At 55.6% G+C, this 27,486-nt stretch overlaps 3 long non-coding RNA genes across 5 annotated transcripts in view; 1 reads left to right on the top strand and 2 right to left on the bottom strand.

Annotated features, from left to right (window-relative positions):
* LOC148222731 (uncharacterized) overlaps positions 1–19,308 on the bottom strand; it is a 23,855-nt gene extending 4,547 nt beyond the window's left edge. The window contains exons 1-2 of the long non-coding RNA XR_015805856.1: positions 18,989–19,308; positions 18,355–18,448 (exon numbers count right to left, since the gene is read on the bottom strand). This is a non-coding gene — a long non-coding RNA (uncharacterized LOC148222731). The remainder of the gene's footprint in view (positions 1–18,354; positions 18,449–18,988) is intronic.
* Positions 10,103–18,344, bottom strand: LOC148222732 (uncharacterized). Its single transcript, XR_015805855.1, has 4 exons — positions 17,677–18,344; positions 16,870–17,069; positions 15,049–16,262; positions 10,103–14,441 (listed from the first exon to the last, which is right to left on the bottom strand). It is a non-coding gene; the product is annotated as an uncharacterized LOC148222732 (long non-coding RNA).
* On the top strand, positions 19,274–27,486 carry LOC148222730 (uncharacterized). 3 transcript variants are annotated; one of them, XR_015805851.1, is made up of 4 exons: positions 19,274–19,448; positions 21,810–21,877; positions 22,574–22,742; positions 25,930–27,486. It is a non-coding gene; the product is annotated as an uncharacterized LOC148222730 (long non-coding RNA). The 3 variants fall into 3 exon arrangements; XR_015805853.1 differs by lacking the exon at positions 25,930–27,486 and adding an exon at positions 22,969–23,168 and having other exon boundaries at positions 19,278–19,448; XR_015805852.1 differs by having other exon boundaries at positions 19,315–19,448; positions 22,609–22,742.

Below are 27,486 nucleotides of genomic sequence, written 5' to 3'. Positions count from 1 at the left end.
AGTCCCACTGTGATTTCACCTCCAGCCCTGCCGTCCCCCACCCCAGCCACACAGTGGTTTCACCTCTGGGCGCACGGTCCCTTTCTCGGCTCCACACTTTCTTGCCCCTTTTCACTCACAATCCCAGCCCCACTTGCCATTTCCCTGACACACACACACACACACACTCACTGCCAGTTCCAGCCCTACCACAGCTATCACACGCCCGGGCAATATGCCGACAGGGAAGGGATTTCAGGCGCAAGCAATCCTACAGTCCCCCCTTTTTCAGCCCTACGTGTCCGTTCCATGCTCCAGCACACGACCCCGCCGCTCCACCAATAGCCCCGGGCTGCATTGATTTCAGCACACCAACCCCATCATCTTGATGGCAGCGCAACAGCGTCTACTCCACTGGCAGCTTGTGTCCCACCCCAAGTGATTTCAGCTCTTTCTCAACCCACAAGCTTTATTGAACTGCCACTGCTGCTCTTCCACCTCCAGCTGAGCCTTTCTCCATCTCTGCCAGCGCAATCTTCTCCTGCTTCAAAGGGCCGCATGTCTGACTTGGTTCCAGCTCTGCAACAATTCAGCTGCTGCCCTAGAGCCTCCAAGCCCAGCCCAGTCCATATCCCAGTCCCACTGTGATTTCACCTCCAGCCCTGCCGTCCCCCACCCCAGCCACACAGTGGTTTCACCTCTGGGCGCACGGTCCCTTTCTCAGCTCCACACTTTCTTGCCCCTTTTCACTCACAATCCCAGCCCCACTTGCCATTTCCCTGACCACACACACATTCACTGCCAGTTCCAGCCCTACCACAGCTATCACACGCCCGGGCAATATGCCGACAGGGAAGGGATTTCAGGCGCAAGCAATCCTACAGTCCCCCCTTTTTCAGCCCTACGTGTCCGTTCCATGCTCCGGCACACGACCCCGCCGCTCCACCAATAGCCCCGGGCTGCATTGATTTCAGCACACCAACCCCATCATCTTGATGGCAGCCCAACAGCATCTACTCCACTGGCAGCTTGTGTCCCACCCCAAGTGATTTCAGCTCTTTCTCAACCCACAAGCTTTATTGAACTGCCACTGCTGCTCTTCCACCTCCAGCTGAGCCTTTCTCCATCTCTGCCAGCGCAATCTTCTCCTGCTTCAAAGGGCCGCATGTCTGTCTTGGTTCCAGCTCTGCAACAATTCAGCTGCTGCCCTAGAGCCTCCAAGCCCAGCCCAGTCCATATCCCAGTCCCACTGTGATTTCACCTCCAGCCCTGCCGTCCCCCGCCCCAGCCACACAGTGGTTTCACCTCTGGGCGCACGGTCCCTTTCTCGGCTCCACATTTTCTTGCCCCTTTTCACTCACAATCCCAGCCCCACTTGCCATTTCCCTGACACACACACTCACTGCCAGTTCCAGCCCTACCACAGCTATCACACGCCCGGGCAATATGCCGGCAGGGAAGGGATTTCAGGCGCAAGCAATCCTACAGTCCCCCCTTTTTCAGCCCTACGTGTCCGTTCCATGCTCCGGCACACGACCCCGCCGCTCCACCAATAGCCCCGGGCTGCATTGATTTCAGCACACCAACCCCATCATCTTGATGGCAGCGCAACAGCGTCTACTCCACTGGCAGCTTGTGTCCCACCCCAAGTGATTTCAGCTCTTTCTCAACCCACAAGCTTTATTGAACTGCCACTGCTGCTCTTCCACCTCCAGCTGAGCCTTTCTCCATCTCTGCCAGCGCAATCTTCTCCTGCTTCAAAGGGCCGCATGTCTGTCTTAGTTCCAGCTCTGCAACAATTCAGCTGCTGCCCTAGCGCCTCCAAGCCCAGCCCAGTCCATATCCCAGTCCCACTGTGATTTCACCTCCAGCCCTGCCGTCCCCCACCCCAGCCACACAGTGGTTTCACCTCTGGGCGCACGGTCCCTTTCTCGGCTCCACATTTTCTTGCCCCTTTTCACTCACAATCCCAGCCCCACTTGCCATTTCCCTGACCACACACACACTCACTGCCAGTTCCAGCCCTACCACAGCTATCACACGCCCGGGCAATATGCCGGCAGGGAAGGGATTTCAGGCGCAAGCAATCCTACAGTCCCCCCTTTTTCAGCCCTACGTGTCCGTTCCATGCTCCGGCACACGACCCCGCCGCTCCACCAATAGCCCCGGGCTGCATTGATTTCAGCACACCAACCCCATCATCTTGATGGCAGCGCAACAGCGTCTACTCCAGTGGCAGCTTGTGTCCCACCCCAAGTGATTTCAGCTCTTTCTCAACCCACAAGCTTTATTGAACTGCCACTGCTGCTCTTCCACCTCCAGCTGAGCCTTTCTCCATCTCTGCCAGCGCAATCTTCTCCTGCTTCAAAGGGCCGCATGTCTGTCTTAGTTCCAGCTCTGCAACAATTCAGCTGCTGCCCTAGCGCCTCCAAGCCCAGCCCAGTCCATATCCCAGTCCCACTGTGATTTCACCTCCAGCCCTGCCGTCCCCCACCCCAGCCACACAGTGGTTTCACCTCTGGGCGCACGGTCCCTTTCTCGGCTCCACACTTTCTTGCCCCTTTTCACTCACAATCCCAGCCCCACTTGCCATTTCCCTGACACACACACACACACACACTCACTGCCAGTTCCAGCCCTACCACAGCTATCACACGCCCGGGCAATATGCCGGCAGGGAAGGGATTTCAGGCGCAAGCAATCCTACAGTCCCCCCTTTTTCAGCCCTACGTGTCCGTTCCATGCTCCGGCACACGACCCCGCCGCTCCACCAATAGCCCCGGGCTGCATTGATTTCAGCACACCAACCCCATCATCTTGATGGCAGCGCAACAGCGTCTACTCCAGTGGCAGCTTGTGTCCCACCCCAAGTGATTTCAGCTCTTTCTCAACCCACAAGCTTTATTGAACTGCCACTGCTGCTCTTCCACCTCCAGCTGAGCCTTTCTCCATCTCTGCCAGCGCAATCTTCTCCTGCTTCAAAGGGCCGCATGTCTGACTTGGTTCCAGCTCTGCAACAATTCAGCTGCTGCCCTAGAGCCTCCAAGCCCAGCCCAGTCCATATCCCAGTCCCACTGTGATTTCACCTCCAGCCCTGCCGTCCCCCACCCCAGCCACACAGTGGTTTCACCTCTGGGCGCACGGTCCCTTTCTCGGCTCCACACTTTCTTGCCCCTTTTCACTCACAATCCCAGCCCCACTTGCCATTTCCCTGACCACACACACATTCACTGCCAGTTCCAGCCCTACCACAGCTATCACACGCCCGGGCAATATGCCGACAGGGAAGGGATTTCAGGCGCAAGCAATCCTACAGTCCCCCCTTTTTCAGCCCTACGTGTCCGTTCCATGCTCCGGCACACGACCCCGCCGCTCCACCAATAGCCCCGGGCTGCATTGATTTCAGCACACCAACCCCATCATCTTGATGGCAGCCCAACAGCATCTACTCCACTGGCAGCTTGTGTCCCACCCCAAGTGATTTCAGCTCTTTCTCAACCCACAAGCTTTATTGAACTGCCACTGCTGCTCTTCCACCTCCAGCTGAGCCTTTCTCCATCTCTGCCAGCGCAATCTTCTCCTGCTTCAAAGGGCCGCATGTCTGTCTTGGTTCCAGCTCTGCAACAATTCAGCTGCTGCCCTAGAGCCTCCAAGCCCAGCCCAGTCCATATCCCAGTCCCACTGTGATTTCACCTCCAGCCCTGCCGTCCCCCGCCCCAGCCACACAGTGGTTTCACCTCTGGGCGCACGGTCCCTTTCTCGGCTCCACATTTTCTTGCCCCTTTTCACTCACAATCCCAGCCCCACTTGCCATTTCCCTGACACACACACTCACTGCCAGTTCCAGCCCTACCACAGCTATCACACGCCCGGGCAATATGCCGGCAGGGAAGGGATTTCAGGCGCAAGCAATCCTACAGTCCCCCCTTTTTCAGCCCTACGTGTCCGTTCCATGCTCCGGCACACGACCCCGCCGCTCCACCAATAGCCCCGGGCTGCATTGATTTCAGCACACCAACCCCATCATCTTGATGGCAGCGCAACAGCGTCTACTCCACTGGCAGCTTGTGTCCCACCCCAAGTGATTTCAGCTCTTTCTCAACCCACAAGCTTTATTGAACTGCCACTGCTGCTCTTCCACCTCCAGCTGAGCCTTTCTCCATCTCTGCCAGCGCAATCTTCTCCTGCTTCAAAGGGCCGCATGTCTGTCTTGGTTCCAGCTCTGCAACAATTCAGCTGCTGCCCTAGCGCCTCCAAGCCCAGCCCAGTCCATATCCCAGTCCCACTGTGATTTCACCTCCAGCCCTGCCGTCCCCCACCCCAGCCACACAGTGGTTTCACCTCTGGGCGCACGGTCCCTTTCTCGGCTCCACACTTTCTTGCCCCTTTTCACTCACAATCCCAGCCCCACTTGCCATTTCCCTGACCACACACACACTCACTGCCAGTTCCAGCCCTACCACAGCTATCACACGCCCGGGCAATATGCCGGCAGGGAAGGGATTTCAGGCGCAAGCAATCCTACAGTCCCCCCTTTTTCAGCCCTACGTGTCCGTTCCATGCTCCGGCACACGACCCCGCCGCTCCACCAATAGCCCCGGGCTGCATTGATTTCAGCACACCAACCCCATCATCTTGATGGCAGCGCAACAGCATCTACTCCACTGGCAGCTTGTGTCCCACCCCAAGTGATTTCAGCTCTTTCTCAACCCACAAGCTTTATTGAACTGCCACTGCTGCTCTTCCACCTCCAGCTGAGCCTTTCTCCATCTCTGCCAGCGCAATCTTCTCCTGCTTCAAAGGGCCGCATGTCTGTCTTGGTTCCAGCTCTGCAACAATTCAGCTGCTGCCCTAGAGCCTCCAAGCCCAGCCCAGTCCATATCCCAGTCCCACTGTGATTTCACCTCCAGCCCTGCCGTCCCCCACCCCAGCCACACAGTGGTTTCACCTCTGGGCGCACGGTCCCTTTCTCGGCTCCACACTTTCTTGCCCCTTTTCACTCACAATCCCAGCCCCACTTGCCATTTCCCTGACCACACACACACTCACTGCCAGTTCCAGCCCTACCACAGCTATCACACGCCCGGGCAATATGCCGACAGGGAAGGGATTTCAGGCGCAAGCAATCCTACAGTCCCCCCTTTTTCAGCCCTACGTGTCCGTTCCATGCTCCGGCACACGACCCCGCCGCTCCACCAATAGCCCCGGGCTGCATTGATTTCAGCACACCAACCCCATCATCTTGATGGCAGCCCAACAGCATCTACTCCACTGGCAGCTTGTGTCCCACCCCAAGTGATTTCAGCTCTTTCTCAACCCACAAGCTTTATTGAACTGCCACTGCTGCTCTTCCACCTCCAGCTGAGCCTTTCTCCATCTCTGCCAGCGCAATCTTCTCCTGCTTCAAAGGGCCGCATGTCTGTCTTGGTTCCAGCTCTGCAACAATTCAGCTGCTGCCCTAGAGCCTCCAAGCCCAGCCCAGTCCATATCCCAGTCCCACTGTGATTTCACCTCCAGCCCTGCCGTCCCCCGCCCCAGCCACACAGTGGTTTCACCTCTGGGCGCACGGTCCCTTTCTCGGCTCCACATTTTCTTGCCCCTTTTCACTCACAATCCCAGCCCCACTTGCCATTTCCCTGACACACACACTCACTGCCAGTTCCAGCCCTACCACAGCTATCACACGCCCGGGCAATATGCCGGCAGGGAAGGGATTTCAGGCGCAAGCAATCCTACAGTCCCCCCTTTTTCAGCCCTACGTGTCCGTTCCATGCTCCGGCACACGACCCCGCCGCTCCACCAATAGCCCCGGGCTGCATTGATTTCAGCACACCAACCCCATCATCTTGATGGCAGCGCAACAGCGTCTACTCCAGTGGCAGCTTGTGTCCCACCCCAAGTGATTTCAGCTCTTTCTCAACCCACAAGCTTTATTGAACTGCCACTGCTGCTCTTCCACCTCCAGCTGAGCCTTTCTCCATCTCTGCCAGCGCAATCTTCTCCTGCTTCAAAGGGCCGCATGTCTGTCTTAGTTCCAGCTCTGCAACAATTCAGCTGCTGCCCTAGCGCCTCCAAGCCCAGCCCAGTCCATATCCCAGTCCCACTGTGATTTCACCTCCAGCCCTGCCGTCCCCCACCCCAGCCACACAGTGGTTTCACCTCTGGGCGCACGGTCCCTTTCTCGGCTCCACACTTTCTTGCCCCTTTTCACTCACAATCCCAGCCCCACTTGCCATTTCCCTGACCACACACACACTCACTGCCAGTTCCAGCCCTACCACAGCTATCACACGCCCGGGCAATATGCCGGCAGGGAAGGGATTTCAGGCGCAAGCAATCCTACAGTCCCCCCTTTTTCAGCCCTACGTGTCCGTTCCATGCTCCGGCACACGACCCCACCGCTCCACCAATAGCCCCGGGCTGCATTGATTTCAGCACACCAACCCCATCATCTTGATGGCAGCCCAACAGCATCTACTCCACTGGCAGCTTGTGTCCCACCCCAAGTGATTTCAGCTCTTTCTCAACCCACAAGCTTTATTGAACTGCCACTGCTGCTCTTCCACCTCCAGCTGAGCCTTTCTCCATCTCTGCCAGCGCAATCTTCTCCTGCTTCAAAGGGCCGCATGTCTGTCTTAGTTCCAGCTCTGCAACAATTCAGCTGCTGCCCTAGCGCCTCCAAGCCCAGCCCAGTCCATATCCCAGTCCCACTGTGATTTCACCTCCAGCCCTGCCGTCCCCCACCCCAGCCACACAGTGGTTTCACCTCTGGGCGCACGGTCCCTTTCTCGGCTCCACATTTTCTTGCCCCTTTTCACTCACAATCCCAGCCCCACTTGCCATTTCCCTGACACACACATTCACTGCCAGTTCCAGCCATACCACAGCTATCACACGCCCGGGCAATATGCCGGCAGGGAAGGGATTTCAGGCGCAAGCAATCCTACAGTCCCCCCTTTTTCAGCCCTACGTGTCCGTTCCATGCTCCGGCACACGACCCCGCCGCTCCACCAATAGCCCCGGGCTGCATTGATTTCAGCACACCAACCCCATCATCTTGATGGCAGCGCAACAGCGTCTACTCCACTGGCAGCTTGTGTCCCACCCCAAGTGATTTCAGCTCTTTCTCAACCCACAAGCTTTATTGAACTGCCACTGCTGCTCTTCCACCTCCAGCTGAGCCTTTCTCCATCTCTGCCAGCGCAATCTTCTCCTGCTTCAAAGGGCCGCATGTCTGTCTTAGTTCCAGCTCTGCAACAATTCAGCTGCTGCCCTAGCGCCTCCAAGCCCAGCCCAGTCCATATCCCAGTCCCACTGTGATTTCACCTCCAGCCCTGCCGTCCCCCACCCCAGCCACACAGTGGTTTCACCTCTGGGCGCACGGTCCCTTTCTCGGCTCCACACTTTCTTGCCCCTTTTCACTCACAATCCCAGCCCCACTTGCCATTTCCCTGACCACACACACACTCACTGCCAGTTCCAGCCCTACCACAGCTATCACACGCCCGGGCAATATGCCGGCAGGGAAGGGATTTCAGGCGCAAGCAATCCTACAGTCCCCCCTTTTTCAGCCCTACGTGTCCGTTCCATGCTCCGGCACACGACCCCGCCGCTCCACCAATAGCCCCGGGCTGCATTGATTTCAGCACACCAACCCCATCATCTTGATGGCAGCGCAACAGCGTCTACTCCACTGGCAGCTTGTGTCCCACCCCAAGTGATTTCAGCTCTTTCTCAACCCACAAGCTTTATTGAACTGCCACTGCTGCTCTTCCACCTCCAGCTGAGCCTTTCTCCATCTCTGCCAGCGCAATCTTCTCCTGCTTCAAAGGGCCGCATGTCTGTCTTGGTTCCAGCTCTGCAACAATTCAGCTGCTGCCCTAGAGCCTCCAAGCCCAGCCCAGTCCATATCCCAGTCCCACTGTGATTTCACCTCCAGCCCTGCCGTCCCCCACCCCAGCCACACACTGGTTTCACCTCTGGGCGCACGGTCCCTTTCTCGGCTCCACACTTTCTTGCCCCTTTTCACTCACAATCCCAGCCCCACTTGCCATTTCCCTGACCACACACACATTCACTGCCAGTTCCAGCCCTACCACAGCTATCACACGCCCGGGCAATATGCCGACAGGGAAGGGATTTCAGGCGCAAGCAATCCTACAGTCCCCCCTTTTTCAGCCCTACGTGTCCGTTCCATGCTCCGGCACACGACCCCGCCGCTCCACCAATAGCCCCGGGCTGCATTGATTTCAGCACACCAACCCCATCATCTTGATGGCAGCGCAACAGCGTCTACTCCACTGGCAGCTTGTGTCCCACCCCAAGTGATTTCAGCTCTTTCTCAACCCACAAGCTTTATTGAACTGCCACTGCTGCTCTTCCACCTCCAGCTGAGCCTTTCTCCATCTCTGCCAGCGCAATCTTCTCCTGCTTCAAAGGGCCGCATGTCTGTCTTAGTTCCAGCTCTGCAACAATTCAGCTGCTGCCCTAGAGCCTCCAAGCCCAGCCCAGTCCATATCCCAGTCCCACTGTGATTTCACCTCCAGCCCTGCCGTCCCCCGCCCCAGCCACACAGTGGTTTCACCTCTGGGCGCACGGTCCCTTTCTCGGCTCCACACTTTCTTGCCCCTTTTCACTCACAATCCCAGCCCCACTTGCCATTTCCCTGACCACACACACACTCACTGCCAGTTCCAGCCCTACCACAGCTATCACACGCCCGGGCAATATGCCGGCAGGGAAGGGATTTCAGGCGCAAGCAATCCTACAGTCCCCCCTTTTTCAGCCCTACGTGTCCGTTCCATGCTCCGGCACACGACCCCGCCGCTCCACCAATAGCCCCGGGCTGCATTGATTTCAGCACACCAACCCCATCATCTTGATGGCAGCCCAACAGCATCTACTCCACTGGCAGCTTGTGTCCCACCCCAAGTGATTTCAGCTCTTTCTCAACCCACAAGCTTTATTGAACTGCCACTGCTGCTCTTCCACCTCCAGCTGAGCCTTTCTCCATCTCTGCCAGCGCAATCTTCTCCTGCTTCAAAGGGCCGCATGTCTGTCTTGGTTCCAGCTCTGCAACAATTCAGCTGCTGCCCTAGAGCCTCCAAGCCCAGCCCAGTCCATATCCCAGTCCCACTGTGATTTCACCTCCAGCCCTGCCGTCCCCCGCCCCAGCCACACAGTGGTTTCACCTCTGGGCGCACGGTCCCTTTCTCGGCTCCACATTTTCTTGCCCCTTTTCACTCACAATCCCAGCCCCACTTGCCATTTCCCTGACACACACACTCACTGCCAGTTCCAGCCCTACCACAGCTATCACACGCCCGGGCAATATGCCGGCAGGGAAGGGATTTCAGGCGCAAGCAATCCTACAGTCCCCCCTTTTTCAGCCCTACGTGTCCGTTCCATGCTCCGGCACACGACCCCGCCGCTCCACCAATAGCCCCGGGCTGCATTGATTTCAGCACACCAACCCCATCATCTTGATGGCAGCGCAACAGCGTCTACTCCAGTGGCAGCTTGTGTCCCACCCCAAGTGATTTCAGCTCTTTCTCAACCCACAAGCTTTATTGAACTGCCACTGCTGCTCTTCCACCTCCAGCTGAGCCTTTCTCCATCTCTGCCAGCGCAATCTTCTCCTGCTTCAAAGGGCCGCATGTCTGTCTTGGTTCCAGCTCTGCAACAATTCAGCTGCTGCCCTAGAGCCTCCAAGCCCAGCCCAGTCCATATCCCAGTCCCACTGTGATTTCACCTCCAGCCCTGCCGTCCCCCGCCCCAGCCACACAGTGGTTTCACCTCTGGGCGCACGGTCCCTTTCTCGGCTCCACATTTTCTTGCCCCTTTTCACTCACAATCCCAGCCCCACTTGCCATTTCCCTGACACACACACTCACTGCCAGTTCCAGCCCTACCACAGCTATCACACGCCCGGGCAATATGCCGGCAGGGAAGGGATTTCAGGCGCAAGCAATCCTACAGTCCCCCCTTTTTCAGCCCTACGTGTCCGTTCCATGCTCCGGCACACGACCCCACCGCTCCACCAATAGCCCCGGGCTGCATTGATTTCAGCACACCAACCCCATCATCTTGATGGCAGCCCAACAGCATCTACTCCAGTGGCAGCTTGTGTCCCACCCCAAGTGATTTCAGCTCTTTCTCAAGCCACAAGCTTTATTGAACTGCCACTGCTGCTCTTCCACCTCCAGCTGAGCCTTTCTCCATCTCTGCCAGCGCAATCTTCTCCTGCTTCAAAGGGCCGCATGTCTGTCTTGGTTCCAGCTCTGCAACAATTCAGCTGCTGCCCTAGAGCCTCCAAGCCCAGCCCAGTCCATATCCCAGTCCCACTGTGATTTCACCTCCAGCCCTGCCGTCCCCCACCCCAGCCACACAGTGGTTTCACCTCTGGGCGCACGGTCCCTTTCTCGGCTCCACACTTTCTTGCCCCTTTTCACTCACAATCCCAGCCCCACTTGCCATTTCCCTGACCACACACACACTCACTGCCAGTTCCAGCCCTACCACAGCTATCACACGCCCGGGCAATATGCCGGCAGGGAAGGGATTTCAGGCGCAAGCAATCCTACAGTCCCCCCTTTTTCAGCCCTACGTGTCCGTTCCATGCTCCGGCACACGACCCCGCCGCTCCACCAATAGCCCCGGGCTGCATTGATTTCAGCACACCAACCCCATCATCTTGATGGCAGCGCAACAGCGTCTACTCCAGTGGCAGCTTGTGTCCCACCCCAAGTGATTTCAGCTCTTTCTCAACCCACAAGCTTTATTGAACTGCCACTGCTGCTCTTCCACCTCCAGCTGAGCCTTTCTCCATCTCTGCCAGCGCAATCTTCTCCTGCTTCAAAGGGCCGCATGTCTGTCTTAGTTCCAGCTCTGCAACAATTCAGCTGCTGCCCTAGCGCCTCCAAGCCCAGCCCAGTCCATATCCCAGTCCCACTGTGATTTCACCTCCAGCCCTGCCGTCCCCCACCCCAGCCACACAGTGGTTTCACCTCTGGGCGCACGGTCCCTTTCTCGGCTCCACACTTTCTTGCCCCTTTTCACTCACAATCCCAGCCCCACTTGCCATTTCCCTGACACACACACACACACACACTCACTGCCAGTTCCAGCCCTACCACAGCTATCACACGCCCGGGCAATATGCCGACAGGGAAGGGATTTCAGGCGCAAGCAATCCTACAGTCCCCCCTTTTTCAGCCCTACGTGTCCGTTCCATGCTCCAGCACACGACCCCGCCGCTCCACCAATAGCCCCGGGCTGCATTGATTTCAGCACACCAACCCCATCATCTTGATGGCAGCGCAACAGCGTCTACTCCAGTGGCAGCTTGTGTCCCACCCCAAGTGATTTCAGCTCTTTCTCAACCCACAAGCTTTATTGAACTGCCACTGCTGCTCTTCCACCTCCAGCTGAGCCTTTCTCCATCTCTGCCAGCGCAATCTTCTCCTGCTTCAAAGGGCCGCATGTCTGTCTTAGTTCCAGCTCTGCAACAATTCAGCTGCTGCCCTAGCGCCTCCAAGCCCAGCCCAGTCCATATCCCAGTCCCACTGTGATTTCACCTCCAGCCCTGCCGTCCCCCACCCCAGCCACACAGTGGTTTCACCTCTGGGCGCACGGTCCCTTTCTCGGCTCCACACTTTCTTGCCCCTTTTCACTCACAATCCCAGCCCCACTTGCCATTTCCCTGACCACACACACACTCACTGCCAGTTCCAGCCCTACCACAGCTATCACACGCCCGAGCAATATGCCGGCAGGGAAGGGATTTCAGGCGCAAGCAATCCTACAGTCCCCCCTTTTTCAGCCCTACGTGTCCGTTCCATGCTCCGGCACACGACCCCACCGCTCCACCAATAGCCCCGGGCTGCATTGATTTCAGCACACCAACCCCATCATCTTGATGGCAGCCCAACAGCATCTACTCCACTGGCAGCTTGTGTCCCACCCCAAGTGATTTCAGCTCTTTCTCAAGCCACAAGCTTTATTGAACTGCCACTGCTGCTCTTCCACCTCCAGCTGAGCCTTTCTCCATCTCTGCCAGCGCAATCTTCTCCTGCTTCAAAGGGCCGCATGTCTGTCTTGGTTCCAGCTCTGCAACAATTCAGCTGCTGCCCTAGAGCCTCCAAGCCCAGCCCAGTCCATATCCCAGTCCCACTGTGATTTCACCTCCAGCCCTGCCGTCCCCCACCCCAGCCACACAGTGGTTTCACCTCTGGGCGCACGGTCCCTTTCTCGGCTCCACACTTTCTTGCCCCTTTTCACTCACAATCCCAGCCCCACTTGCCATTTCCCTGACCACACACACACTCACTGCCAGTTCCAGCCCTACCACAGCTATCACACGCCCGGGCAATATGCCGGCAGGGAAGGGATTTCAGGCGCAAGCAATCCTACAGTCCCCCCTTTTTCAGCCCTACGTGTCCGTTCCATGCTCCAGCACACGACCCCGCCGCTCCACCAATAGCCCCGGGCTGCATTGATTTCAGCACACCAATCCCATCATCTTGATGGCAGCGCAACAGCGTCTACTCCACTGGCAGCTTGTGTCCCACCCCAAGTGATTTCAGCTCTTTCTCAACCCACAAGCTTTATTGAACTGCCACTGCTGCTCTTCCACCTCCAGCTGAGCCTTTCTCCATCTCTGCCAGCGCAATCTTCTCCTGCTTCAAAGGGCCGCATGTCTGTCTTGGTTCCAGCTCTGCAACAATTCAGCTGCTGCCCTAGAGCCTCCAAGCCCAGCCCAGTCCATATCCCAGTCCCACTGTGATTTCACCTCCAGCCCTGCCGTCCCCCACCCCAGCCACACAGTGGTTTCACCTCTGGGCGCACGGTCCCTTTCTCAGCTCCACATTTTCTTGCCCCTTTTCACTCACAATCCCAGCCCCACTTGCCATTTCCCTGACCACACACACATTCACTGCCAGTTCCAGCCATACCACAGCTATCACACGCCCGGGCAATATGCCGGCAGGGAAGGGATTTCAGGCGCAAGCAATCCTACAGTCCCCCCTTTTTCAGCCCTACGTGTCCGTTCCATGCTCCGGCACACGACCCCGCCGCTCCACCAATAGCCCCGGGCTGCATTGATTTCAGCACACCAACCCCATCATCTTGATGGCAGCGCAACAGCGTCTACTCCAGTGGCAGCTTGTGTCCCACCCCAAGTGATTTCAGCTCTTTCTCAACCCACAAGCTTTATTGAACTGCCACTGCTGCTCTTCCACCTCCAGCTGAGCCTTTCTCCATCTCTGCCAGCGCAATCTTCTCCTGCTTCAAAGGGCCGCATGTCTGTCTTAGTTCCAGCTCTGCAACAATTCAGCTGCTGCCCTAGCGCCTCCAAGCCCAGCCCAGTCCATATCCCAGTCCCACTGTGATTTCACCTCCAGCCCTGCCGTCCCCCACCCCAGCCACACAGTGGTTTCACCTCTGGGCGCACGGTCCCTTTCTCGGCTCCACACTTTCTTGCCCCTTTTCACTCACAATCCCAGCCCCACTTGCCATTTCCCTGACACACACACACACACACACTCACTGCCAGTTCCAGCCCTACCACAGCTATCACACGCCCGGGCAATATGCCGACAGGGAAGGGATTTCAGGCGCAAGCAATCCTACAGTCCCCCCTTTTTCAGCCCTACGTGTCCGTTCCATGCTCCAGCACACGACCCCGCCGCTCCACCAATAGCCCCGGGCTGCATTGATTTCAGCACACCAACCCCATCATCTTGATGGCAGCGCAACAGCGTCTACTCCACTGGCAGCTTGTGTCCCACCCCAAGTGATTTCAGCTCTTTCTCAACCCACAAGCTTTATTGAACTGCCACTGCTGCTCTTCCACCTCCAGCTGAGCCTTTCTCCATCTCTGCCAGCGCAATCTTCTCCTGCTTCAAAGGGCCGCATGTCTGACTTGGTTCCAGCTCTGCAACAATTCAGCTGCTGCCCTAGAGCCTCCAAGCCCAGCCCAGTCCATATCCCAGTCCCACTGTGATTTCACCTCCAGCCCTGCCGTCCCCCACCCCAGCCACACAGTGGTTTCACCTCTGGGCGCACGGTCCCTTTCTCGGCTCCACACTTTCTTGCCCCTTTTCACTCACAATCCCAGCCCCACTTGCCATTTCCCTGACCACACACACATTCACTGCCAGTTCCAGCCCTACCACAGCTATCACACGCCCGGGCAATATGCCGACAGGGAAGGGATTTCAGGCGCAAGCAATCCTACAGTCCCCCCTTTTTCAGCCCTACGTGTCCGTTCCATGCTCCGGCACACGACCCCGCCGCTCCACCAATAGCCCCGGGCTGCATTGATTTCAGCACACCAACCCCATCATCTTGATGGCAGCCCAACAGCATCTACTCCACTGGCAGCTTGTGTCCCACCCCAAGTGATTTCAGCTCTTTCTCAACCCACAAGCTTTATTGAACTGCCACTGCTGCTCTTCCACCTCCAGCTGAGCCTTTCTCCATCTCTGCCAGCGCAATCTTCTCCTGCTTCAAAGGGCCGCATGTCTGTCTTGGTTCCAGCTCTGCAACAATTCAGCTGCTGCCCTAGCGCCTCCAAGCCCAGCCCAGTCCATATCCCAGTCCCACTGTGATTTCACCTCCAGCCCTGCCGTCCCCCACCCCAGCCACACACTGGTTTCACCTCTGGGCGCACGGTCCCTTTCTCGGCTCCACACTTTCTTGCCCCTTTTCACTCACAATCCCAGCCCCACTTGCCATTTCCCTGACCACACACACACTCACTGCCAGTTCCAGCCCTACCACAGCTATCACACGCCCGAGCAATATGCGGGCAGGGAAGGGATTTCAGGCGCAAGCAATCCTACAGTCCCCCCTTTTTCAGCCCTACGTGTCCGTTCCATGCTCCGGCACACGACCCCACCGCTCCACCAATAGCCCCGGGCTGCATTGATTTCAGCACACCAACCCCATCATCTTGATGGCAGCCCAACAGCATCTACTCCACTGGCAGCTTGTGTCCCACCCCAAGTGATTTCAGCTCTTTCTCAAGCCACAAGCTTTATTGAACTGCCACTGCTGCTCTTCAACCTCCAGCTGAGCCTTTCTCCATCTCTGCCAGCGCAATCTTCTCCTGCTTCAAAGGGCCGCATGTCTGTCTTGGTTCCAGCTCTGCAACAATTCAGCTGCTGCCCTAGAGCCTCCAAGCCCAGCCCAGTCCATATCCCAGTCCCACTGTGATTTCACCTCCAGCCCTGCCGTCCCCCACCCCAGCCACACAGTGGTTTCACCTCTGGGCGCACGGTCCCTTTCTCGGCTCCACACTTTCTTGCCCCTTTTCACTCACAATCCCAGCCCCACTTGCCATTTCCCTGACCACACACACACTCACTGCCAGTTCCAGCCCTACCACAGCTATCACACGCCCGGGCAATATGCCGGCAGGGAAGGGATTTCAGGCGCAAGCAATCCTACAGTCCCCCCTTTTTCAGCCCTACGTGTCCGTTCCATGCTCCGGCACACGACCCCGCCGCTCCACCAATAGCCCCGGGCTGCATTGATTTCAGCACACCAACCCCATCATCTTGATGGCAGCGCAACAGCGTCTACTCCACTGGCAGCTTGTGTCCCACCCCAAGTGATTTCAGCTCTTTCTCAAGCCACAAGCTTTATTGAACTGCCACTGCTGCTCTTCCACCTCCAGCTGAGCCTTTCTCCATCTCTGCCAGCGCAATCTTCTCCTGCTTCAAAGGGCCGCATGTCTGACTTGGTTCCAGCTCTGCAACAATTCAGCTGCTGCCCTAGAGCCTCCAAGCCCAGCCCAGTCCATATCCCAGTCCCACTGTGATTTCACCTCCAGCCCTGCCGTCCCCCACCCCAGCCACACAGTGGTTTCACCTCTGGGCGCACGGTCCCTTTCTCGGCTCCACACTTTCTTGCCCCTTTTCACTCACAATCCCAGCCCCACTTGCCATTTCCCTGACCACACACACATTCACTGCCAGTTCCAGCCCTACCACAGCTATCACACGCCCGGGCAATATGCCGACAGGGAAGGGATTTCAGGCGCAAGCAATCCTACAGTCCCCCCTTTTTCAGCCCTACGTGTCCGTTCCATGCTCCGGCACACGACCCCGCCGCTCCACCAATAGCCCCGGGCTGCATTGATTTCAGCACACCAACCCCATCATCTTGATGGCAGCCCAACAGCATCTACTCCACTGGCAGCTTGTGTCCCACCCCAAGTGATTTCAGCTCTTTCTCAACCCACAAGCTTTATTGAACTGCCACTGCTGCTCTTCCACCTCCAGCTGAGCCTTTCTCCATCTCTGCCAGCGCAATCTTCTCCTGCTTCAAAGGGCCGCATGTCTGTCTTGGTTCCAGCTCTGCAACAATTCAGCTGCTGCCCTAGCGCCTCCAAGCCCAGCCCAGTCCATATCCCAGTCCCACTGTGATTTCACCTCCAGCCCTGCCGTCCCCCACCCCAGCCACACACTGGTTTCACCTCTGGGCGCACGGTCCCTTTCTCGGCTCCACACTTTCTTGCCCCTTTTCACTCACAATCCCAGCCCCACTTGCCATTTCCCTGACCACACACACACTCACTGCCAGTTCCAGCCCTACCACAGCTATCACACGCCCGAGCAATATGCGGGCAGGGAAGGGATTTCAGGCGCAAGCAATCCTACAGTCCCCCCTTTTTCAGCCCTACGTGTCCGTTCCATGCTCCGGCACACGACCCCACCGCTCCACCAATAGCCCCGGGCTGCATTGATTTCAGCACACCAACCCCATCATCTTGATGGCAGCCCAACAGCATCTACTCCACTGGCAGCTTGTGTCCCACCCCAAGTGATTTCAGCTCTTTCTCAAGCCACAAGCTTTATTGAACTGCCACTGCTGCTCTTCAACCTCCAGCTGAGCCTTTCTCCATCTCTGCCAGCGCAATCTTCTCCTGCTTCAAAGGGCCGCATGTCTGTCTTGGTTCCAGCTCTGCAACAATTCAGCTGCTGCCCTAGAGCCTCCAAGCCCAGCCCAGTCCATATCCCAGTCCCACTGTGATTTCACCTCCAGCCCTGCCGTCCCCCACCCCAGCCACACAGTGGTTTCACCTCTGGGCGCACGGTCCCTTTCTCGGCTCCACACTTTCTTGCCCCTTTTCACTCACAATCCCAGCCCCACTTGCCATTTCCCTGACCACACACACACTCACTGCCAGTTCCAGCCCTACCACAGCTATCACACGCCCGGGCAATATGCCGGCAGGGAAGGGATTTCAGGCGCAAGCAATCCTACAGTCCCCCCTTTTTCAGCCCTACGTGTCCGTTCCATGCTCCGGCACACGACCCCGCCGCTCCACCAATAGCCCCGGGCTGCATTGATTTCAGCACACCAACCCCATCATCTTGATGGCAGCGCAACAGCGTCTACTCCACTGGCAGCTTGTGTCCCACCCCAAGTGATTTCAGCTCTTTCTCAAGCCACAAGCTTTATTGAACTGCCACTGCTGCTCTTCCACCTCCAGCTGAGCCTTTCTCCATCTCTGCCAGCGCAATCTTCTCCTGCTTCAAAGGGCTGCATGTCTGTCTTGGTTCCAGCTCTGCAACAATTCAGCTGCTGCCCTAGAGCCTCCAAGCCCAGCCCAGTCCATATCCCAGTCCCACTGTGATTTCACCTCCAGCCCTGCCGTCCCCCACCCCAGCCACACACTGGTTTCACCTCTGGGCGCACGGTCCCTTTCTCGGCTCCACATTTTCTTGCCCCTTTTCACTCACAATCCCAGCCCCACTTGCCATTTCCCTGACACACACACACACACACACTCACTGCCAGTTCCAGCCCTACCACAGCTATCACACGCCCGGGCAATATGCCGGCAGGGAAGGGATTTCAGGCGCAAGCAATCCTACAGTCCCCCCTTTTTCAGCCCTACGTGTCCGTTCCATGCTCCGGCACACGACCCCGCCGCTCCACCAATAGCCCCGGGCTGCATTGATTTCAGCACACCAACCCCATCATCTTGATGGCAGCGCAACAGCGTCTACTCCACTGGCAGCTTGTGTCCCACCCCAAGTGATTTCAGCTCTTTCTCAACCCACAAGCTTTATTGAACTGCCAGCTCTTCTGCTTTGCTTCTGTATCCACGTTGCCTCTGTCGTGCCATTTAACGGTGTTTCTGCCTTCCACGGAAGTATCTTTTTTTTAGTTCTATCTCTGTGTGTTTTCAGGTGAACTCCTAAACCCGTATTCCAGTCACGATGTGAGAATACTTACTCCACTAACATCTCTAGACTCCCTATCCCATCCCTTAATGATTTTATCTCCAGCCACACATATCCCATCCTGTCTCTATATTCCTTAACACATCCCCAAAGCAGTTATGTCCTCAAGCCCTACCATATTTCTCCAGCTCTGCTTCCTCAGCTCCAACTCCTCAGCTTCTCACTGCCAGCAGCTAAAAGCTGATCCTGCTTCTCACTGCAGCCCGGAGCTGTTGATAAGGCCAGAAATCGGTTACCGTCATTAATTCAGTATTTCTAGGAGCTGTCCTATCCGCCCCCACAGGATCCTAATTCTGGGGACTCTTGAGGCCTGATGCCTAACACTTACCTTCTCCCCCCACTCCCTCGGGCCTTAGCCCAGCACTCTCCTAAAGGCTCCCTCACCTCCCCAAGGCTGCCCGTGTTTCAGCCCTATCCCTATAACCTTTAACAAATTAATATCAGGTAGGCAGTAAAAAAAACTTACTAGGAACGCAATAAAAATAGCAAAATAATGAAGCAGTCTATTAAAGAAAAAAATCGTGATTATTACAAATAAAAGCAAAATAAAATAAGAAAACCGCAAAAAGTCACCTTTATTCCCGGTATTTTAAACCACATAATCTGCCCTCAGTAGTAGCAGCCGGTCCCCCTGCATTGCTCCAGGCCCCCCACAGGCCGCCCGAGCCGCACAGGGCACAAAGAACGGAGCACCGCCGGCCCCGCTGCCCCAGGACACTGCCAGCCTCGGTAGCCGCATCCGTGCTCACCAGCGCTCCCCGGATCGGCAGCCGCGCGGGTCCCGTCCTGGCGCTGAGGCGCTCCTCAGATCGCGCACCTGCAGCCTCTGCCGCCGCTGCTCTCCACCGTCCCTCGTCGCTCGCCGCCGCACTATTGGCCGCACACCTCCCAGCGCACGCTATTTATGCCCCAGGGCCGGCCAGGCCAGCCAATCACAGGCCGAGGCAGCGCCGGCCCGCCAATCACAGCCCGCCCGTTCCCGCCGTGCTCGGCTCCAGCCCCTACAGTCCCCTCAAGCCCCGCTCCCGCGATTCCGCCCGCTTCCCGCCATTCCGCCCGCTTCCCGCCGTCTCCCAGTTTCCCTGGCAGAACTCCGGGGCGCGACTTGAACGGGGGGGCTCCCGCCCGCCCTTCCTCGGCTTCAACAGCACCTGCTGAGGCTCCCCCACCAGCGGCACGGCTCTGCCGTCTCCCGAAACAGCGTCTGAGGTGAAGAGCCGGAGCGGGGCCGCGATTGAGCGGGCCGAGCTTGGCGGGGCCGTGCCCGGATTGAAATGGCGGCTCTGATTGGACAGGGCGGAGAAAGGCGGGCCGGGATTGGAGGGGCTTGGAAGCTGCGAGGCTGCAGCCCATGGTAGCGCGGGGCGCCCAGCCGGGCGGAGCCAGGGCTGCTCAAAGAGTCCGTGGTCGCGCTGGGTCCCGCTTCCGAGACCCCTCTCCCCTTCTCCGGCCCTCTCTCGTGCCCAGGTCCCGGCTAAAAGGCCCCCGCAGAGCTCTCACCGGAGCGCCCCATCGGCATTCGGGACAGGGGGCGGGGTGGGGCGTAGCCTGCAGGCTGCCCGGGAGTGGCTCCGGGTGGCAAAGGCGAGCTCTGCGATCGCAGCCTGGACCAGGGAGCAGCGGTGACTTGGTGGGGAGAGGGGAGGTGGCGGAGGAGCGGGGAGGGCCCCTAAGGCACAGGGCAAGCAGAGCAAGTCCAACTCCCGTGCAGTCCCAGCGACACGCAGCTGTTTGCTTATGACTGCGATGGCTGCAGGGATGGCTGCGCGCTCTCCCCAGAGTCTCTCCCCAAAACCTGGCTGCTGGTTTGTGTGACCAGGCATAGGAATAACTGTATTCCCTGGGGATGTCCTTATGGAGAAAGGTTTATTTACGTGCCCTGAGTTTATTCAGTGTATCTTCAAAGTGATGGGAACTGATTTCATTGAAATGCCAGGGGTGCCAGAGCTCAGAGCCAGGGAAACCCCTGTGGGACGGGCTTTAATGCCCATATTCTCAATCCCTCGAGGCAGCAGCACTGGAGCACTTGCACCCAAACATGACCGAGGTGCTGAGTGCTGGCAGGAGGCAAATCCAGGGATTGGACAGTAGGAGTTTGAACTGCTCCTGTAATCCCAGACCTGGAGCTGTGCTTTAGAACTCCCAGGAGATGCTGCCTCACTCAAACCTTGTTTAAAGCTCAGCATCCCTCCTGCTCCCTTGGAATTACTGTTGTTTCCGTTGTTGCTCTTTCCCAATAACATGATGACTATTATTGTAAATTCCCACTCAATTTCTTCCATAGCCCTCTGCTTCCCAGAGGTGGTGCTTTAGAAAAGTCCCTCCAGCATGGGAAGGTGCTTTTGGCTCCAGACACATTCCCAGTCCTTGGGAGCAGCTGGACCTGTGCTGTCCCCAGCAGGTGAAGCAGAGGTGCCCTCCCTCCCTCCCTCCCTCTCTCCCCTGCTGCGCTTTGGCTTTTTGAGGAGGGTCTGAGGGAGTTCTTTGTCATTCCAGGACAAAATAAGCCCTGGTCCCACTAAAAGCAGAAAGAATCATTTTATCCTTGTTTTTGGATACACATATTGTGTTTTCTGCTGGAATCCCAGTCACAGACCCCAGATCAATGTGCAGTTTAAGGGCTTACACCTTGACCAGGACAATTTCCTGTCTCTTACCATGGAAAATAGGGGAAGACTCAGACTGGACTGGAGCCAGAACCCAGAACGGGGAAAGTGAGGAAGCGTGCTCAGCACAAGCAGAAATGCACTTTTATTGAGTGCCAACAACTCAGTTTTGTGATAGAGGGAGGGTTAAAGAAAATAAAGTAAAGAGAGAGAGAGAAAGAGGGAGATAGGGAATAGCTACCGACAGACGAGATGGATGTCCTCGTGGTCTGGTCCAATAGATACCGGGGTTCTCGTGGTTCCAGCCAGTAGACTCCGGTGTCCTCGTGGTCCCTGCCAATAGACACGTCTTCTGTGGGGAGATCTCAAAGGCTTCTCCAGAGGGTCGCTTTCTTACAGTCCTTTTCCAAAGCGAGTGGCGTCTGGCCAAGAGGTGGGAGATTTATGGGCCATTGTGAGGTGCTCCAGACAGAACATGCAGTGGTGCTCCGAGAAGCAGCTGTAGGTGCAGTACCTGTTCGAAGGCATTGTACCATAGCAGCACGGCAAGCACAGCGCACCAGCAAACAGTCCCTTGGCCAGCAGCCACCTGGACCAGGCCAGAACTCCTGTCCAGAAGTGAGTGGGTGGGGGGTCCTCGGGATAGCCTCTATCCTCGCAATGGTCATGAGGTGTATGAGGGAACTCCGGACCGACTCTTACACTGGGCAAAGGGGATTAGATGGAGAAAAATGCCTTCATGGAAGAGGTTTTCTCCCGTGCAGATCAGGCACGAGGCAGGAAGTGAACTTTTGAAATCAGCTGCTCTGCCTCCAGGAAACGTCACTCACATCCTCATGAATGACACGACCCGTGCCCACTGCTCACGATCCACCTAACTAAAATCGAGAGTTGGTTTGGGTTTGAGGACTTGAAATAACTTTGAAACAAAAGAAATCACCTTTTTCTTCTCTCTTTCTTTCAGATGCTGGACTTGGCTCTGTGGGTGTGTGCTGAGCTCTTGCTGCAGGGGACTTTCAGCCCTGAATGGCTGTGAGTTTGTGTTCTTCTCACTAGGCTATCAGAAATAATTTCAGTATAATTAGAAATTTTCGAAATATTCAGCTAAAAATTTCACCTCTATCCCCCTAAGTTTTCCCAGTTTTTTCCAGCTAGGAGCTGCACAGAAGTCAGGCAGGGGAAATGACATCAAAATAAAATGACGTCAAAATAAGACTATAAATATATTTGTATAAACATATAATATGAACAAATATAAGTAACAAATCTATATAAAATATATAGTATATAATATATATCCTTAAAAAGGAGGCACAACTGGGCTTCCCCCCCCCCAATTTAAACAGTAGGATGATGAAAATACAGGAGTTACCCTCAATTCAAACCCATAAAAGAGCATTGTCAAGGTTCTCCTTTTCCATTTGAACTGGAAAAAAATGGAAAATGGGGATTCCCTATCAGCTGATATCCCTGACATCATGGAAAAAGCAGGGTTTTCTTCAATTGATACCATTAAAATTGCAGGGAAGGAGATTCCCCTCAATTTAAACACAGACAATTATGGAAAAGAAAATGTTTTCCCTCAACTTAAAATTATTTTTTCCTAATAATGCAGGAAATCTTCCAGACCCAACCTGCCACCACTTAGAAACCCAGGTGCTGTTTGAGTGCCAGCTGCCTGCTCCAAACTGCCATCAGGAAACTGGGAGGGTGGTTTTTCTTTCGCAGGGAAATAGGTCACTGTGTCACGGTCCATGTTCCAGGGACTGTGCTTCTGCCTGCTAAAATTCCGAACAGATCAAGATTTCTGTCAGACCCAAGCTGCCACCACTTAGAAGCCCGGCTGCCTTTGGAGTGACAAACGCCTCCTCCAAACTGGTATCAGGAAAGTGGGACGGTGAGTTTTGCTTCACAGGGAAAAGGGTCACCCTTCGTGTCAGGGTTAGGGGTGGTGCCGGGATATTGGGTTAGGGTTAGGGGTGGTTCTGGGGGAGTGTGATGGTTAGAGGTGGTGCCGGGGGCTGGAGTCAGGGTTAGGGGTGGTGCCGGGGGCTGGCTTTTCTCAGTATTAAGTACAGTGCTGTGTAGATGTGTCTTGTAGCCCTTTGCCTTTCATCTGGCAGGCAAGTCACCATGCAAGCTCACTTTCAGTCATAGAGTGTAAGTGGAAATCATCGTGGTGCGGCGTCCGGACTTGAGAGCGGTATTCCGCAGCAAATCTGACCTATCCGCTTGGCCGTCTTGGAACTGACTAGTTTCTGCTACTCGCAGGCATATCGAATAGGTGTACTTTCCATGGGAAACTCTCAGCAGATGTCTGAAACGACGTTTTACCTTGACGTTTACAAAGCCGGCATTCGGGAGGGGCGATGCTGGGAAAGGTCCCGCCCCTCACAGGGGCGAAGGACCCGTTCGCTCTCCTCGCGGGACTGCAGCTCCCCGTGGCTCGCAGCCCGGGACTACAACTCCCGGCGGGCCGGGGCGGACGCGCGGGGCTGTGCGCCGGAGTAGCGGGATGTGCGCGGGCAGCTGCCGGCGCCTCTCCCGCTCGGGACGGAGCCCCGGGAGCGACGCTGGAGGGGTGAAGCCTCCGTCCGGCCGCCTTCATGGAGCTGAGCAGGTGGCGCTTGGGAGACAGGCAAGGGATGGAATCAAGGAGTGTCCCAATCCTTGAGGAAATCCCCCTGAATGAACGCCCCAAAAAACCCCGACCAGAACTGAGAAACCTCCTGCCTCTGTATGAGTGCAAAGGGTGTGCAAGGAGTGTGCAAATACTGTGCATTAGCAATCGATCGGCAGGCATTGGCAATCGACCGCCGATCTAATCGATCGGCAGGCATTGGCAATCGATCGCCGATCTAATCGATCGGCAGGCGCGATCGATCGATCGCCGATCTAATCGATCGGCAGGCATTAGCAATCGATCGCCGATCTAATCGATCGGCAGGCATTAGCAATCGATCGCCGATCGAATCGATCGGCAGGCGCGATCAATCGATCGCCGATCTAATCGATCGGCAGGCATCAGCAATCGATCACCGAACTAATCGATCGGCAGACGCGATCAATCGATCGCCGATCTAATCGATCGGCAGGCGCGATCGATCGCCGATCTAATCGATCGGCAGGCATTAGCAATCGATCGCCGATCTAATCGATCGGCAGGCGCGATCAATCGACCGCCGATATAATCGATCGGCAGGCACGATCAATCGATCGCCGATCGAATCGATCGGCAGGCGTGATCAATCGATCGCCGATCTAATCGATCGGCAGGCATTAGCAATCGATCGCCGATCTACTCGATCGGCAGGCGCGATCAATCGACCGCCGATATAATCGATCGGCAGGCACGATCAATCGATCGCCGATCGAATCGATCGGCAGGCGCGATCAATCGATCGCCGATCTAATCGATCGGCAGGCATTGGAAATCGATCGCCGATATAATCGATCGGCAGGCGCGATCAATCGATCGCCGATCTAATCGATCGGCAGGCATCAGCAATCGATCACCGAACTAATCGATCGGCAGACGCGATCAATCGATCGCCGAGCTAATCGATCGCCAGGCATTCGCAATCCATCAGCAGGCATTTCTAATCGATCAGCAGGCGTGATCAATCGAGCAACGATCGAATCAATCGGCAGGTATTACGAATTGATCGCCAATCTAATCGATCGGCAGGCGCAATCAATCGAGCTCCGATCTAATTAATCGGCAGGCATCCGCAATCGATCACCCATCTAATCGATCACCGACCTGATCCATCGGCAGGCACGGTCACTCGATTGCCGATCTAATCGATCGGCAGGGATTAGTGATCGATCGCCGAGCTAATCGATCGGCAGGCATTAGCAATCGAACGCCAATTATGGGATGAACGCAGGAGCAATTGAGCACTGAGAGATGGATCTAGGCAGGAGCAATCGAGCACAGAGTGATGTATCAGGATCCTGCCACCGTTTCCAAACCTAGCCCACTGTTTGAATGCCAACTGCCTCCTCCAAACTGACATCAGGAAACTGGGAGGGTCAATTTTGTTTTACAGGGAAAAGGACCACAGTTTGCGTATAGGTCCCTGTTCCAGGAACTGGGCTTCTGCCTGCTAAAATTCCAACTGACGCAGGATTTCTCCCAGACCAAAGCTGGCACCACCTAGAACTCTGCTTGCCCTTGGAGTGGTCCTGGATGGCCCCAGGGGGCCCTGTTCCGTGTCTTCGTGGTTTCTGGAGTGTCCTGCAGCACTGGGATGACTTTGACGTTTTTGTGTCCTTCTCAATAGCAGGATCACTCCCAGGAGTCCCAGTGTCCTCCCTGTGCCCCTAGTTTCCTCCCAGCGTGCCTTCCAACGTTCCCACTTCCCTCACAGTTCTTCCAGTGTCCCTGCCAGTGCGATTGGCACTCTGGGCACCGTGGCCCCACAAGGGCAGGACAGGCATGAGGTGGCGGCAGGGAAGCCATGAGGTCCCGGCGGCGGCATGGAGCGGAAGAAGCCGCGGCAGCCACGCGGCCTTGCCGAGGCACTGCGCGTGCGCAGCGCGGCTTTCCCGGATGAGGATCCTCGGGTCACTGCGCATGTGCAGCCTGTCCCGGAGGCTGCAGTGCCTCCTGTCGGCCAACAGGTGGAGTCAGGAGCAGCCCCACGCGCAGCTTCCCCCCCCCACCCCTTGCTGCACATGCGCAGCCTCTCACCCTGCTGCGTGTGTGTCGCTCTCCAAGTCGTTTCTCGTCCCTTTGCTTTTTTGGGTCCTCCTGCTTACGTGCATGCAGCTTTGCTGCGTGTTTTTATGTTTGAGGACTTTCATTACTGCTTTTTAATTGCGCACGCGGGTGGGAGCCTCTGTGCTGCACACGTGCAGCGTTCTCATTTGCGGTACTAACGGGCAGAAGAGCCCAGCCCGTGCTTGGGTTTGGGAGGAGCGCAGCAATGCACAAGAGGGACGTTTGAAACGAGGCAGGTCAATGCAATACAAACAACCTGGCAGGTGAGGGTGGCACAGTACAAAAGACTACTGCACACACAGCAGCAGTCAGAATTGTGATATGGAAAAACATGCTCTCCTTCTCACCCCTCACACAGGAGCCCAGGACAGGCACTTGGAGCACCAAGGACCTCTGCAGGAGCCACAGCCCTAAAGACTCACGATGGCACTGAACGCCTTTGTGTCCTGTCAACTTCACCGCTCTTAACTGGCCCCAGGATGGGATGAGACACTCAGTTCTGCAGCTTGTTCCCATTCACTCGTGGTTCTGTCATCATTGGCCTCATTAGGGAGATGTGGGCTCACTACTAAGGATGAGGTATGCCTATGAATTGCCAGAACCAGCAACAAGCCACAGTTATTCCTTATGTCCTGAAACCCAGGGAACAAAACGAAATGCATGTTTGCACAGACACCTGCATGGACGCACGTGCAGCGTGCTAACTAAAATCCACTTGCGTGGACCCACAAGAGCTCACACAGATAGGTGCTCCCATGGACAGAGATCTCACAGCACAGTGACATAGAGGACATCTAATTTGGCTGCTCCCAGGTTCTACCCATCTAAAGCTGTGGGGCACCAGGGCTGCAAAGCAGCTCTGCTCTAAAGAGAGTTCTCTCCTCTAAGAGCTCTACCTCCATAAGGAGGTAGCTGGGTCTGGGGGCAACATTCTTCCCAGCTGGTGCATTCCGACCCTCTACACTTCACCAGTTCCACTGTGGTATTCCCCCATGTCGCTCCTTCATTTGTGCTGAAGCTCAACAAGGCTGTAGGACACCAAATATTCGTACTGTTTCGACCACATTTGTACGTGAGCTCCTTACGTTGCTTACCTTCATGGACTTGTGTTTGTTACAAAGACTGAAGAAAAAAAATTAAAAATATCATTCAAGCCATCAATTTATTAGGGTATCAGACAGAACCCATGCTTGTAGCCCTAAATGTATTGAGTGGATATGAAATACTGACTGCTTCACTGTATGACACTTGATTAAGCTGTACCATCTAACTCCACAAGGATTGAACATTTATTATAAACTTAATTCACCTTCAGAAATGAGTTACAAACATCTTCACATATGCCTGGACCTTCACTTTTCAGATTAATGTCCCAGAGCTGTATTTCAACTAATTACCAAATAATAATTGTAAATGTTGGCACTGAATGCCTGAAGTTACTAGAAGGGGCATAGAAATACGCCATTATGCCATTTCCTTAGCATTCAGTTTTCTTTCAAGTCTTAGAGATAACAGGCCAGCTCATGCAACGCTAGCAAAGTTAACTCTAAAAATCACGAGTGCATTTCAGCTGGTAAGGCACATCCTTCCACCTGCACAAGTTAGTTTTACATACTCTAACAACAAACTAAACTCATGGCATTTCAACATACTGCACTCTTTGCAGATACATTGTTACTGTGGTAATTACTAACACATATCTGTAGGAAACACAATTCCAATACATGTATAAGAATTTGTTGTACCACCATTTATAGAAAGCATTTCAATCCAAAATGGTCAGAACAATCTTAAATAGCTGGGTAAGAATTTATAAACATTAGTAAAGATTTACCACAGACTACAGCTTTTTATGTTTTCAAGTGTAAGTTCTGGTAGTTATCCACATTTAAATAAAATGGACAATAGCAGCAGA

Source organism: Sturnus vulgaris, chromosome 10, assembly GCF_052056855.1.
Source record: "Sturnus vulgaris isolate bStuVul1 chromosome 10, bStuVul1.hap1, whole genome shotgun sequence".
Lineage (NCBI taxonomy): Eukaryota > Metazoa > Chordata > Aves > Passeriformes > Sturnidae > Sturnus > Sturnus vulgaris.
This window is presented reverse-complemented; position numbering and strand designations above follow the sequence as displayed.